The following is a 14,806-nucleotide window of genomic DNA, read 5'->3' as shown; positions in this document are numbered from 1 at the left end:
ATAATATTTTTATTATTAGAGATATAATTTAATTTTTACATTGTATGTATTCTGCTCTACTAATCCACCTTTCTTAGCCATGAACTTTCATTCTAATTTGGGGCATATAAAAATATGCATAGCATAAACAGAATGTGAATAAATACAAATATACACAAAGTAAGGTAGCTTGGAAGGGAAGTACAAGGGATGGTGGGGGTGGTCAGGAAAGGCTTCATGTGGAAGATAATGAAATATTTGAACTACATCTTAAATCAAGAGAGGGACTCTATTAACCAAAGGTCAGGAGGGAACACATTGAAGGAGAATATTAGTTTGGTTGGATCAAAGAACAAGGGATGGGGAGTAATGTCCAATGAAATTGTAAATATAAATTAGTGCCATGTTGTGAAACGTATTAAAACTTAAATGAGGGAATTTACATTTTATCTTAGAGGAAATAGGAAGCCATTTTAATTTATTTGAATAAGTGACTCATGTAGTCAAATGAAGCAAGACCACTTTGACTGAAATGGGGAAGGACTTAACTAAGGAGACCAATTAGAAGGCTATCAAAATCATCCAAGTGAGTGGAACATTTGAATGAAAGTGATTAATTCACAAATCTGCCATCTGATATGTGGGATATGAAACCTCAGATTTATTTTAAGTTGTGTTTCATCTTACCTACCAGATGGCAGATTTATGAATTAATTGCATCAATAATTCTATAAGCATTTTTGAACTATACCCTAATAGTTACTAAACAATACATATTAGCCGTGGATTATTATTGAGCATATAACCATGCTCAGTGATACTAGCCATATAGTTAAAGAGAAAGAAGGAACCCATTTGTACTTGAATTCATAGAATAGAATTTTATTTTTTGCTATAGCAAAGACATGGTAACAAAGTATCTTCCCACCAATTGAGAAATAAATGAAAAATCACTGTATATAAATGTAATAATTTAATAATAATAATTAATTAATGTATTTTTGTATAATTAAATATATATTAGGGACAAATCAGAGTTGTTGGGATACTTCTATGAAATGATATATAATTAAACAAGCTATTGGCAAAATTAATTGCTCTCTTTTAGATACTTTTTGACTTAGTACTTCTTAAACCAAAGTGCCCAAATTAGAACACAAGATTTTTTATTATTTTATTTTAACTAGGACAGAGTATAATGAGATTATTGCTTTTATTCGGAGAATTGATGCCCAACCTATTAAAGCTTAAGAAGCCCAAGATGGCTGCTTTTTGGTTTTTGCATCACACTTATTAGTCATATTAGGCTTATAATTCCCTATTATTACTTCTGGACCTTCTTCTAGAAGACCAACTACCCATTCATGCCTCTTCCATTTTAGATGATTTTATTTTGATCCAAGTATTAGATTTTTCATTTATCTTTATTTTCATCTTTAATATTTATTCCAATGATCGATCCTGTCAAGACCTTTTTGGATCACGATAATCATTTAGTTAACCATTTTTTCCTAGCTTTGTTCCTATGAATTTTATGAGTGTACCTTCTATGCCATTATCCACCTTTGATGAGGCAGGTAGGAGGTACAATGAATAAATCACTGGATTTGGAATCAGGAAGTCTCTGAGTTCAAATCCAGCCTCAGACATTAGTTTTATGATCCAGGGTTGATCACTTAACCCTGTTTGCCCCAGTTTCTCATCTTTAAAATGAATTAGAGAAAGAAATGGTAAACCATTCCAATATTTTTTTTTCCAAGAAAACCCCAAATGCAGTGAAGAACAGTTGGACATAACTGAAACAACTTAAGAACAAAAGGCACTGATAAAAATGTATAATTGCATAGGGCTAAGCACAGATGCCAGAGATCTATTGTCCCATAGACATTGAATTATTAACAACTACTCTTTCAGATAAACTATCCAACTATCTCTGAATCCCTCTTAGTGGATTCATATAATCCAGGTTTCTTCATCTCTCCAAGAATAGGATGACATTTTTATCAAAAGGTTTGTTATAATCTAGATAAAACTATAGCACAATTCTCCTCACTATTAAGCTAGCAGTTTTATCCAGGAAGTGAAATGAGATTATCCTGGCATGACTTGTTCTTGATAAAGTCACCCTGGCTCTTTATAATTAATTCAGCTATTTGTCAACCATCTCTCTAATGGTCTATTCTAGAATGGTCCCAGCAATAGGAGTCAAGTTTACTAGCCTGTAGCCTTCTGATTCCATTCTCTTTCCTTTATATTGAGAAATAAAGATATATGGACTTTATCTTAGGGATACAACGACCCTATTAACTTTTATTCACTCTTGGGGGTATCTAGATGGTTTAGTAGAGTGAGAGCCAGGCCAAAAAAAAAATCTATTATTAACACTTATTGTTCTTTTTTTCCCCATTGTGTTATCATAAGTTAAGATCCTCTCCTCAGGCTCTACTTTGATAGCATCAGTTGTCATTTTGACTATCTTATGTGACAGAGGCTGGCACTAAAGAAAAAGTGCCAAACTGAAGAGTGTGTGAAACTGATCGCTTCAATGGGGGAGGGGCCCCAAGGGATTGGAATCTTGAGGAGGAGAAGACTCTGACTGGTAGAGGAGTTGGGCTCTCAGTCTTGAGAAGTTGAAGAGAGAAGATGGAAAAAAGACTTTCTCCTGAGGCTTATCCACTTTTCCTGCTGGTGACTGGAAATCTTTTCCCCCAACATTTCCTAATTGAAAGGAAACCTGAGAAAGACATTTTAAATCTCTGCCCAACTTTACTTCAGCTCCTGTTGTCCTGAGTCTGAACTGTGGCCAAGGGGCCAAATCCAGGATGAGTCAACCTGACTTTCTCTCAGGGGACTCAGGCTGCCAAGGCCCGAGTCCCCCCCCCCCCCAAACTCAAGGAGGGAGGGGAAAGAGTTTAGATAGAGACAAGGACCCTCTTTCCCCACTTCCCTTTCCCATTCTTTCCCTGCTAGTTATTCTTTTATTTACTCTGATTGAGTTGACATTAAAAGTTATCTGTTCCCCAAGCTGTGAACAAGTGTGAGTGAACAGATCAAGGGGAACCCTTTGGTCTTGAGGAGTGGAGGGGGGACAAAAGGGACAAGAGCAAATCTGGGAGAGCAGCCTTAGCTAAGGAGGGAAGGCAGAAGGGGGGAAATCTTCAAAACCCCCTCTTCTCTCTCTGAGCCAACCTTAAACATCAGCTGTCTCCCCTGAACCCCACTTTGAGAAGGGAGGTTCTCCACTCCTCCTCTCTCTATATAATGAAAGACTGAACCCCTTGAGTTACAACTAAACAACTCCTTGAATATACTTACCAATGTGTATTTTTATTGAATTACACTCTATTTACTACTATCAGGACAGGATTTGATTTTAACAGATGACCATCAGTGTTTCCACATTATAAATATTGAGTTTCAAGTTCTGCCTGAGAAAACTCCTTTTCTTGGGCCTATAAATGTGCATGGAGCTCCCTTAGGCTAAAAAAAATGGGGGGCCTTGATTTGACCTTTACCCATCTTGTTACCACCATGGAGCCTGTACTTTCTTTCATTTCCACTCTTTTGAAATAAGTAGTCTACACCTTCTGTTTCCATTTTTTCACCAAGCACTCACTCTTTAATCCCCTCCAATCCATCCTACCCATCATCACTGGATTAATCTTCCTCAAACATGGCTTTCATTATGGCACTCCCCTGCTGAGAAACCTCCTGACTCCTTGTGCTTACAGGATGAAATGCCAAATCCTTAGTATGAATTCTGAGACCTCTATAGCTAGGTCTCAATTTATCTCCCCCATCCAGATACATATATATATATAGATATATATATGTATATATATATGTATTTTATTCTGTTATGATAATATGGTATTATGTTGTACATACATACCAGGTATCATAGCATATGCATAAAAAGTAGCCAGTTAGGTGGCACAATGGTTAGAATGTGAAACTTGGAATCTTCAATATATATCCAATATATATTGAGGGATAAAGATAATTTTAAAAATTCTTTAAATGATTTACCATACAACTTGTGTTTTAATATATATGGTGTTTATTTCTGCTTCGAAAACTTAAACATAAAGATAATTTTACCCAGATGATAGGATCAGAGATTTGGAGTTGGAGGGGACCTAGAAGTCCAACACCTTCATTTAAAGATGAAAAAACTAAAGGCCAGAAATGTCAAGTGATTTACCTGAGGCTACTTAACTGAATAAAGGGCATAGTCAGGATTTGAATCCAGATCCTTTGCAATTTATTCTTTATTTTGATACCACTATGCCTTAAGCAAGTTACTTTGCCTGTCTACATCTTATTTTTGACTTCAGTAGAGGGAAGAATTGGGACCAGATGATCTCTCAGGTCCTTTCTAGCTCAAATGTCCCATGATCCTATTTATTTATTACTTCTCTTCTTTCTCCTTTTCCTTTTCCTTTTCCTTTATTTTCTCCTTTTCCTTCTCCCTTTCTTCTTTCTTCCCTTTCTCTTTCTCTTCCATTTTTCTCCTCCTCCTCCCTTTCACCTCTTCTTCCTCCTCCTCCTGTTCCTCTTCCTTCTCTTCTTCCCCTTCTTTTTCTCTCCTCCCTTTCCTCCCTCCCCTCCTACAATACTACTTTTCTGAGGTTAATTCATCTCTGAATGGTTTTAAACAAACCTCTCACTGCCAGTCCCTTAGCCAACAAGAATTTATTGAGTGCCTGCTGTATGCTATAAAAGCTTAAGATGTCTAGAAAAACTGGGACACTTTGGCCACTTATCCCTGACTATGTTGCATCCCTAGTGGATTCGCCATTGAGAGCAAGATCTTGATCAAGTTTGTATTGAGTTTCTTCATACATACTCCACATAAAGTCAGGCACATGGTAAACATTTAAATGTTTGCTGATTGATTAGTTTCTCATAGTGTAATATGCTGCTGCTAGGAACAGCTGATCCAACTATGCCCCTCATTGCCAAATACTCAGGAATCTTTTTATTGTTGTTGGTTCAGTTATTTTCTAGTCATGTGTTTGACTCGTCTTAACCCCTTTAGGGGGGATTTTCTTGGCAAAGATATTGAAGTGATTTACCACTTCCTTTCCCAGCTCAATTTAAAGATGAGAAAATGGAGGCAAACAGAGTTAAGTGACTTGCCCAGGGTTACACTGCTAATAAGTGTCTGAGGGCAGATTTGAACTTAAAAAAATTAATTTTCTTGACTCTAGGCCTGGTAATCTGTGCCACCCTGCTTGATAGTGCCACTTGTTAGTATACTTCTTATATTATAATTGTTCTGTATGCTCTTGTATACAATTTTTGTATACTTATTATCTTTATTACTATATTATCTTTTGAGTAAAAGTATAAGCTTCTTGGAGAAAAGATTTTTTAAAAAACTTTGTTTTGTCTTTGTGTTTCTAGCTCCTTGCACATAGTAGGTGCTAAATATTGGATTTCATTGTTTTAAACATTATCAACATTTCTAACTTAGCAGAGGAGTTTCTGTCCATGGATTGAAACAATTGTGTCACACTAGTCCAGTAACACAAATCCATTTCAGTAACTAGGGTTATAACTGAGAGTCCAAAACAAATGGATTTTAGTTCCACAGAATATACTAATATTTTGGAGAATAACACCAACCATGGATTCTCATCCACTCACTGTATAGACATTTATTTTAGTTTCTTTAGGGTCTTTCTTTTCGTGATACCCCTGATAGTGAATCCTTAGTTCTTTGACTCCCTTTGGTTATGGCACCATTTGCAAATTGTAAGAGGAGACAACAAAGTAAACCTCTGTTTGCTGCAAAGCCAGACTTTGTTTTTGTATTGCAAAAGTATTTACTCTTATTCAACACCAGCAAAGACCTTTGTAATGAGTACCTCAGTGCCTTTGAGTTACTGCTGAAAACTAATGGGAGCCTCATTCTTCTCTGAGTCACACTTCTTGACTTTTAAGACAGCTACCCAATTTTCCATGGCAACACATTTCCCTGAAAGCTACATCACTTGATAGTTCTTTTCCATTTTTTTGATGGATGTACAGAAAATGTAGCCGACTGTCAAGGACCCCAAAAGATGTGTTCTCTGTCTATTCACAGCTTGGGCGGAATTGGTTGAAATGTGAGCTCCTTCATTTGGCCTTAATGTAACCCTGACCTGGGAGGACAACCTGTCTCTGGGGTAAGAGATAATTTAATTTCCATGCATGTCAAACCTTACATTTCTTCTGTGTGGAGGCTGCAGATAAGTGTCAAATTCTGCAGAATCAGGTGTTCTAATTTGGAGATGCAGAACTTTCCCCAGAGTTGGAATAGAGACCACCAAGTTGACTTCATTTTAAAATCTCGGGGGTGGGGGGAAGCCTGAAACTGTAGATTGTGAAGTAGGAAAAAATGATTAATTTTAAAAACTATTTGCCTTCTCTTTCCCTTTTAACATGTTACCCATGGTAGCATCAACAAAGAGAGTTTGGGGTGGGGGCATCGTTAATGGGTCTTAGTTTATTATTGTACATTTCTCCAGCTGAAAGCAAGGGCCAGATAGTCTGGTGTCCATGCTAGTGAGTTTTAAATAATTCCTAATGTATTGCCAGTGTCAGTTCTCCTTTCAAATGCTCAAATAGTGGTGCTTATAAAGAATAAACTTGGTTAATAGCACTTTCTGTCAGATGAGGTGAACTTTATCGGTTTGCTTTAGCTCATGAATTCTTCCCCATTTCTCCTGTTAGTCAGGCATTTCTAGGAGCTTGTAGTGTTTTGAGATCTCCAGGAGGATCACTTGAGTGGCTAGACATAATTGAATGTTTCCAGGGATCTTTATATCTAAGTTATTTCAGCTCAGGATGAGTTGATCTCTTTGCTGTGGTTGCCTCTGCAGACTTCCAAGGTCATTGTCCTACTGCTTCCAGTCATCTAGTCTTAGAGGTAAATTATGGTAGCAGGGCAGGAAGTGGGCTACTAGAATGACCATTGGGTGACTCATGCATTTGGAGGATGCTGAGAGAAACTCCAGTGGAGAGAGATCGCAGAGTTCCTGCAAAGGAAAAGAGGAAAGAGTCTTTTCCAGTGCTAGAGCTGTTTTTATACACATCCCTCTTCCATGCTGAATTGTGATGTTACCTCTATGTGTAGATAAAACACACACACATATAATATGGGTAATATGTGTGTATTATCTAATAGGAATTTAAACTCCTTTATGAAGATTTATTTACTACTACTACTACTACCACTACACCATTAGTACCACTACTACTACCACCATAATTACTACTACCAGCACTAGTACCACTACTATCATCATTACCATCACTACCATCATCACTACTACTACTACCATTGTTTTATGTGAATATAATATAATACCTATGATCACACAGGAAACCAATTAAATGTAGTTATCAACATAATGGAAAATTATATAAAGGTCATAGATGCCAGGTTAAGAATCTTTGCATTCCTTTATTCTACCTCTTTGGGAAAAACAGAGGTGAAGACAATGGAAATGAAGGAGAGTAAGGAGAGTCATTGTTAGTTTGGGGGATAAATGGGAATTTTCTCTCTAATTATTTGCATTTTGTTATATAAAGGAAAAATGGAATGACTTAAAATTTTTCTCTAGGCTGACTTTATCCATTTTGTGTTTGTAGCTTTTCTCTGTGGTAACTCTCCAAATTATGGCAAGCATTTCTGGTCAGAGCTCAAGGAAGTTCCTTCCCAACTTTTGTGATCCCTAGCTAAAGGATGAAGAGCAGTGCTGCCATCTGGTTAGTAACTTCACCCTATCAAATATTCATAAGGTACACAATTCTAAGAGTAGAACCCAATTTTGGAAGGAAGTCCAAGCTACTCTGACTGACCATGGGGAAATTGAGTGTGGTTTGCTGCCACCATTTCGTTCTGAATATGTAGAGTTTAAGGCTAGGCTAATGGCCATCTGGGAAGGAGCCTGAAAAAGAGGAAAGCAAGGCCTTAACCAAGGACTCTAAGCAAACACACATTTGCTCTCTTCAAAGAACAAGAGGCTGTTGAGGGACTTAGGAAATGTTCCTTAAATTTATCCCAAAGCCACAAGGGCCAAAATATGTCATGTGGCATTCTGACCCCAAACTGTTAGAAATACTTCTTAAATCAATACACAGGAGAGATTGTCTACACAAATCCAGGATTTGAGTATGGACAGATCTATGTTCCTTCTATTGATTGGTTTTCTCCAGAAGTATGCAATTTAGAGTAGTCAGAGGAAATTCCAAGTGACAATTGAACAGGGTTTCTGAAGAAAATGTGTAAATCTTGACATTCTGTTGACTCCCAACGCCATGCCCTTTGAGTCCAGCTCAAGGAATATGCTTCTGAATGTTAAATTTCCAAGGTATTGTAGATGGTCTACATCTGATGCTGGGGCCTGTTTAGTGATATCAGGACTGTCCACTTACCTTCATGCTATTGATCCTCCAGGGTGAATTTTAGGAAAAGCTCTTATATTTGGGGATCAGATTGTGAACTCTGTTTTTTGTCATGAATATATGGTTAAGCAGGTGGCTGGGTGTTTTCATAAGGTGTATGACTAAAATGCCACGTGATTTCCAGCAACTAATCGACTTCTGCTGTTTGGGACTTGTGCATATTCCCATATGTGCTGCTATTTCACCATTATTGACTATTATGTAATAAAGTGTGGGTAAAGGTCAAACAAGCATTACTTAAATAACTCAAGTCAGTTAAACTTTTCACAAGTAATTATTGTAGGACATGTTTTTCCTGATTCCCATTTGAATAATCTCATAAGTTGACTTTTACAGCCTTTCATCTTAGTTATACTTAGTTCTATTTAATACTTAATCTATATAAAATCTAGATTAGAATAGGAATAGTTGGTAAAGATATCTTGCAATGATTGGTTTTAATATTTACTCCCCATAATGTCCTTCCACATTTTGCAGCCTTTATGACTCACTTAATTTTTTGTTGAAAATAAATAGGTACTACCTATGTGAAATTGGTACTACCAGATCCTGTAGAGGTACTTTCCTTGTCAGAAGTTCACCTATACAAATGGTAGAGTAGGTCCAATTGGGAAAAATATAGAAAAATTAATGGAGATGAAATTTATTATAATAGAATGTAATTTACAATAGATTTGTTCTTTTTATTATCATTCAAAACTTACTTCCATATTGTTCACTGTTATAAGAGCAAACTCATACAGAAGCAAAACCCCCAAATAAAACTACAAATATACTGATGTGGAATCTTTTTATTTTAAGGAAAAAAAATTGAAGTACCTGAAAGGAGCTTCCAGTGAATCATTGCCAAGTTCCCCTTTGCTCGGGTGGATAGAATATTTCTTTGAAAGCAAGGACTCTTTTATTTTTTTATCTTTAAATGAATTAATGAATAAATAAATGAAAAAAATTAACATGTTTACTAAGTGTTCAGCACTAGTCTAAAAACTAGTGATACAAATAAAAAAGTAAAGGTAGTCTTTGCCCTCAGGAAGCATATGGTCTGATGGAGAAGATAACAACATACAGGGCATGGTGGCAAGATAAGGGCACTTTGTTCTGTAAAGTTATAGGGGTGGCAAATGGGTCTATTGAGGAGTAGATTTGATACATTCCATTCAGAAATGGGAGGCTAGGTGACACTGTAGATAGATCACTGGGTTTAGAATCAGAAAGACTCCTCTTCCTGATTTCAAATCCAGTCACAGACACTTACTAGCTGCATGACAAAGTTAAACCTAATTTGCCTCAGTTTCCTTATCTATAAAATGAGCTGGAAAACAAATGGCAAACAGTTCTTTTTGCCAAGAAAATCCCAAAATGAGGCCAGAAGAGTCAGGCAACACTGAAAGGACTCAACAACAAAAACAAACTCAAGACTAATGGCAGTTAATTAGTGGTTGATTTGGTTATGGTTCTCACATTCAGAATTTGTGTGTGTGTAACTTTTTTAGAAAAATAGAGAGGTTGTGAAAGAGATGGCCAAAGCACAAGGAGTGAATAGCTAGCACCTCACACAGCCCCTGGGACTTAATAGCACAACAAATTCTTTGGACCATTCACTTTGGGATGAGTGATGGAGGGCCCCTTTACCAGGACTCAGGAATATCTGTTCATAGACAGAAATGGAGTGCAGGGGAGTTGCTCAATCATTTATCTTCAAGGAAGTACTCCAACATAGAGGTAACATAACAAATTGGATCCATGACAAAACTCCCAAAGGCTGGAAACAGATGAAAAGGTAATTGGGAAATGTTTAATGAAATAAATAGCAATACCATATGATGTAGAAAATGGTAGATTATGGTTTTCTAAGTCAATACATGGATCAGCAAGGCTCCTTTCAATTTGAACATGAGTGATGCAGTTCATTGAAGCGATGTTAGAAAATGGAAAGAGGCTTTAGATTGAGAAGACCTGTGTTAAAATCCTACTTCCGCCACTTACCATCTCTACGATGTTGGGCCAATCCCGTAACCTCTTTGGGTCTCAGTTTCTTGTAAAGTGAGATGGACTAACAAGATGACTTCTGAGGCCCTTTCCAGCTGTAATTTAAGATTCTATATTCAGCTTCTTTCTAAAAGCTCCTTCCATATTGTTTATAAACATGCTTGAGTCTCTACCATCCTTAAAACAACTTATAGCTTGACCCAACTCCTTAAGCTATATTGCCTATATCACCACAGTTATCATTATCTTTATTTCACTGCCAGATTTCTAGAAAGAATTATCTATACTTTTTGTCTGCACTTTCTAAAGACCCAATGATTCCTTCATCTCAAATGCTTGTAATCTCCTTTCTATTGCTAACAGTTTACAGACTGAGACTGCTTTAAAAATTACTAATTACCAAGTGGCTTCTCTTCAGTGGCTTGTGGACCAGAACCAGCTACAGAATGTCTATACATATTCCAACATCTCTCTAGATTCTTCTCTATTTCCACATGGAGAGATCATATCTCAGTGCTCAAGCATTTAAGGACCTTCTCAGCTTACCTCTATCATGCAGTCTTTCCTGAATAGTTAGACTCTCTCTCTTTCAGCTCAAATTACTTTCTATATATTTGTCTGTGTTTACATCTTCCCAGTAGAATATAAACTCCTTTAGGATAGAAATTATTTTGCCTTCTATCTTTGTATTTGTAGGCAGGGGTTCTTAATTTGGGATTCGTGAATTTTTACAATTAAAATTCACTTATGTATTTGTTATATTAAAATACTCAACTAACTCCTTCCCTTCCTCCCTTCCTGCCTGCCCCCTGCCTTAGAGAAGGCATCATTTGACAAAAAGATACATGTGCAAATAAAATTATGTTTACTTATTTCTGTTTATCAATTCTTTCTCTGAAGGTGAGCACAAAAAGGTCATTCTTCAAATGTTTTTTATTGATGTATATAATATAATGTTCACTTGATTCTGCTCATTTTACTCTTCATAATTTCATGAAGTTTTTTCTGTGAGAATTGAATTGTTTAAAAAATATTTTGATAGCTACATTTTAATCGTTTATTTCCTTTTGAATCTTATGTATTTTGTTTTATTAGTTAAAAAGCATTACTATGAGAAGGTATTTGTAAGTTTTACCAGGCTGCCAAAGCAGGTTAAGAACTCCTGCTCTACTACTTCAAACATGCTTTAAAAGGGTGAACTGAATTGTAACAAGTTTACTTATTTGATAAAATTTCTAATTTTAAAAGACTCTTTTAGTATTAGTTTTTCATATTTATAAATTTGCATTTTTAATGTTAATGATTTTTAAATTATTTAATGATGTAAAATAAATGATTTAAATTTAATGATTTTTTCAAAATAACTCCTTAAGAGAATAAAAAGTAGTAGCATTCAGGAGAGTTTATTCTGAAGATAAGATGTTAAAAATATGTAAAGGGACAAATATGTAAAGGGACAGGTCAAAATATCATTGCTCAATGAGTCAAGGGATGAAGAAAAATGAATTATTTATGCCAATGAATTCTTCTTCTTCTATGATTTTATAACTATTTTGACTAGTTCTTCCAAATGATCATAATTTCATGCTTTTTAAGTTCCTTGAGGTAAGGGACTATATTGTTTTTATCTTTACATTGCCTGTCATAATTCCTGGCACATAGTAGGCCCTTAAAAGTTCCTATTAGATTGAATGGAATCAAATAGGAAAATACCCTCCATTAACCTATAGTATATGGAAAAATGCTTTCATATTGAAAGATTATCTAATATGTGGATAAAAAAGGTTTTGATTCCTTGCGTGGATTTAGGAAAGGAGCTCAGATTCAAGGGGTATACATTACAAAGGCATATGTATTATTTTAGAAATATTTAATATATTTAGTTTAAAAGTTTGGATGGAATTTTTGATGCCATTTGCATCCGTATCTAGCCCATCAGAAACACTACTCTATACCGAGAGGGGGTGGTGGGATGCGTTTGTGAAGCTTAGATTAAGGGCATTTGGTAACTTTCCAAAGGGGCGGCTTTTGTTCTCATGGTTGTTAAGGTGCCTCTCACTTCTTTGTCCCCTCTAACTCTCCCTTTTGGCAGCTTTTCCCTCAACCCATTTCCCCTCTAAAGAGCAGAAACAGGCGCTTCATCCCATACAAATATCTCATTTCTCATGCTGCCTGATTGGATGTGCTTTCTGACATTCTTTTGCCATAAGTAACAGCCCCTCCCATTTCTTTACCAGGCAGGCCCTCTTGCAAAAGCTGCTTCTCATAAAACTGTTTGTGAACTGTTTGTTCATCCAAAGACTGGCATGCTTTACAGCCACCATCCAGAGACCTAAAAGTGAAGGTTAATGTGATAGAGAGACTTTATTGGCCCTTTAATAAGGCTTTGGAAATGAAAGAACTTCTTAGTTTCACATCATTTGAAGGCACCAAAATAAATAGCCCCGTGTCTCCATGATAGTTTGATTGGCTTATATTCCAACAGCCAGCCAGAAGAGGCATCTCTATTAACTCTGGAGAGCGTGCATCAATATTTAAACCAGGAACACAATATGTATTATATATGTTACATGCACCCACATATGTGCACATGCATATACATGTAATATACCTATGCCCATGTCTGTGCTCATGCCCATCCCTATAAATACAGGATGTTCCCAAAAGTCTTAATGTAGTTACAGCTCCACCTCACAGATTTAGGGCTTGCGGTATTGGAATGTGTTGTCATGGATGGTCGTGGGGATGATGCCTCTTTTTCTGGAGAAACAATGAAGTTAGGGTATGGGAGTATAGTGGTGGCACGAAGGGATGTTGGCATAAGGCTGGCAATCTGTGTAATAGTGCTTGATTCAAGCAGAGTTTTTCTGATCATCCAAGAAGAAATTCAGTAGCTCCTTGAATTCCCTTCCAAGTCCACATCGTAATATTTCAGAGGAGCTGTGATTTGGTCTGAAAGAATGAGAGAATCAACCAGCAAATGTCATAGCCACCATTCATTATTTCTTTCATTCATATTCTTTGGGATTGAATTTAGGATTTCATCAGAATAAGGAGTGCCTACAAGGCACTTCCTTCTTCTAATGAAGATCATCACCCATTCCACAATTTCTGGTTTTCTGGAGTTTCCTGAGGCGAAGAGAAGTTACTTTATATACACAAGATCACATAGTCAATATCTCCTTGAGGGGGGGCTTTAATCTAGGTTTTCCTATCACAAGACTTATCCACTATACCATGGTGTCTCTCAGTAGACATTTGATAGCAAGCATAAGGCTTTAAGGTTTGCGAAGGGCTCTAAAAACGTCTTTTTATTTGTCCTTATGATGATCCTGGGAGGCAGGTGCTATTATTATCCCCATTTTATAAATGAGGAAATTGAGGCAGATAGAGGTTAAATGGCATTTAATAGAGTAGGTATTATTTTACTGTATGTTGTAGGAAGTAGAGCAAAGTTTGGGGAAGACAGATCTCGGGAGATCTTTTAAGGAAATAAAGAAGAGCTATAATAAAATAAGGAGCTATAATAAAAATAGTGATATAGGATATCTCAAAAGTCTTAGTGCCATTTTAAGCTTTAAAAACAAGGACAAAAATGAATTTTGGAACAGCCTGTACAAATATATGTAAAAAGGTCCTTTGGAGGTTATTAACTACATCTTCTAGAATATTTAGGGGAAGGAAGAAGCATACTGAGGTGGTGTGGAGTAAAAATAAAGAACAGAGGAGGGAAACATAGATGGCCACATATAAGAGGATGAGAGAAGTGATGAAATTCAGTGCCCACAGGATGGGGATCTTGGACTTGATGCTTTGAAATACAAGCTTCTGAAGGGATTTATTGAGGGGGAACCTCAGCATGAACATGGAAATAGAACAAAATTTGGCTATTAGTTGTGGGTTCAGCTGGATCAGAGTGGTTCTGAATGTACTCATCCCTTGACCAAGAACTTTTAGTAAAACAAGTAAGAGATGATGACTTTTCAGATTAGGTAATAGAAGGAATGTAGAGAATCAGAGCATCATAGATCTAGAATTGAGAAGGACCTGAGAGACAATCCTACATTGAACCTTCATTTTACAGATAAGGAAGTTGAAGCCCAGGGGCTTAGGTGACTTGTCCAAAGTCTTGCAGGTAGTACACATCAGAAATGGGCTTTGAGCCCAGATCTTCTCTCAAGAAGAGACACGTTTCAGTTGATTCTGCTTGAGTCTATAGAGTAGGACTAGGAATGAATTAGAAAGTCAGAGAGGTAGATTTTATCAGGTCATATATTTTGAGCTGGAAAGGACTTTAGAGGTCATCAAATCTAACCCTTCTCTGCCCTTCTCTCCACATTTCATTTTTCATATGAGGAAAGTAAGGTTTGGTTAAGAAGTC

At 36.5% G+C, this 14,806-nt stretch overlaps 1 long non-coding RNA gene across 1 annotated transcript in view; it reads left to right on the top strand.

Annotated features, from left to right (window-relative positions):
* Nucleotides 1-14,806, top strand: part of LOC103099526 (uncharacterized) — a 55,390-nt gene that overhangs the window by 37,559 nt on the left and 3,025 nt on the right. The window contains exons 2-3 of the long non-coding RNA XR_468433.3: nt 6,071-6,152; nt 7,621-7,737. This is a non-coding gene — a long non-coding RNA (uncharacterized LOC103099526). The remainder of the gene's footprint in view (nt 1-6,070; nt 6,153-7,620; nt 7,738-14,806) is intronic.

Source organism: Monodelphis domestica, chromosome 6, assembly GCF_027887165.1.
Source record: "Monodelphis domestica isolate mMonDom1 chromosome 6, mMonDom1.pri, whole genome shotgun sequence".
NCBI classification, from domain to species: domain Eukaryota; kingdom Metazoa; phylum Chordata; class Mammalia; order Didelphimorphia; family Didelphidae; genus Monodelphis; species Monodelphis domestica.
This window is presented reverse-complemented; position numbering and strand designations above follow the sequence as displayed.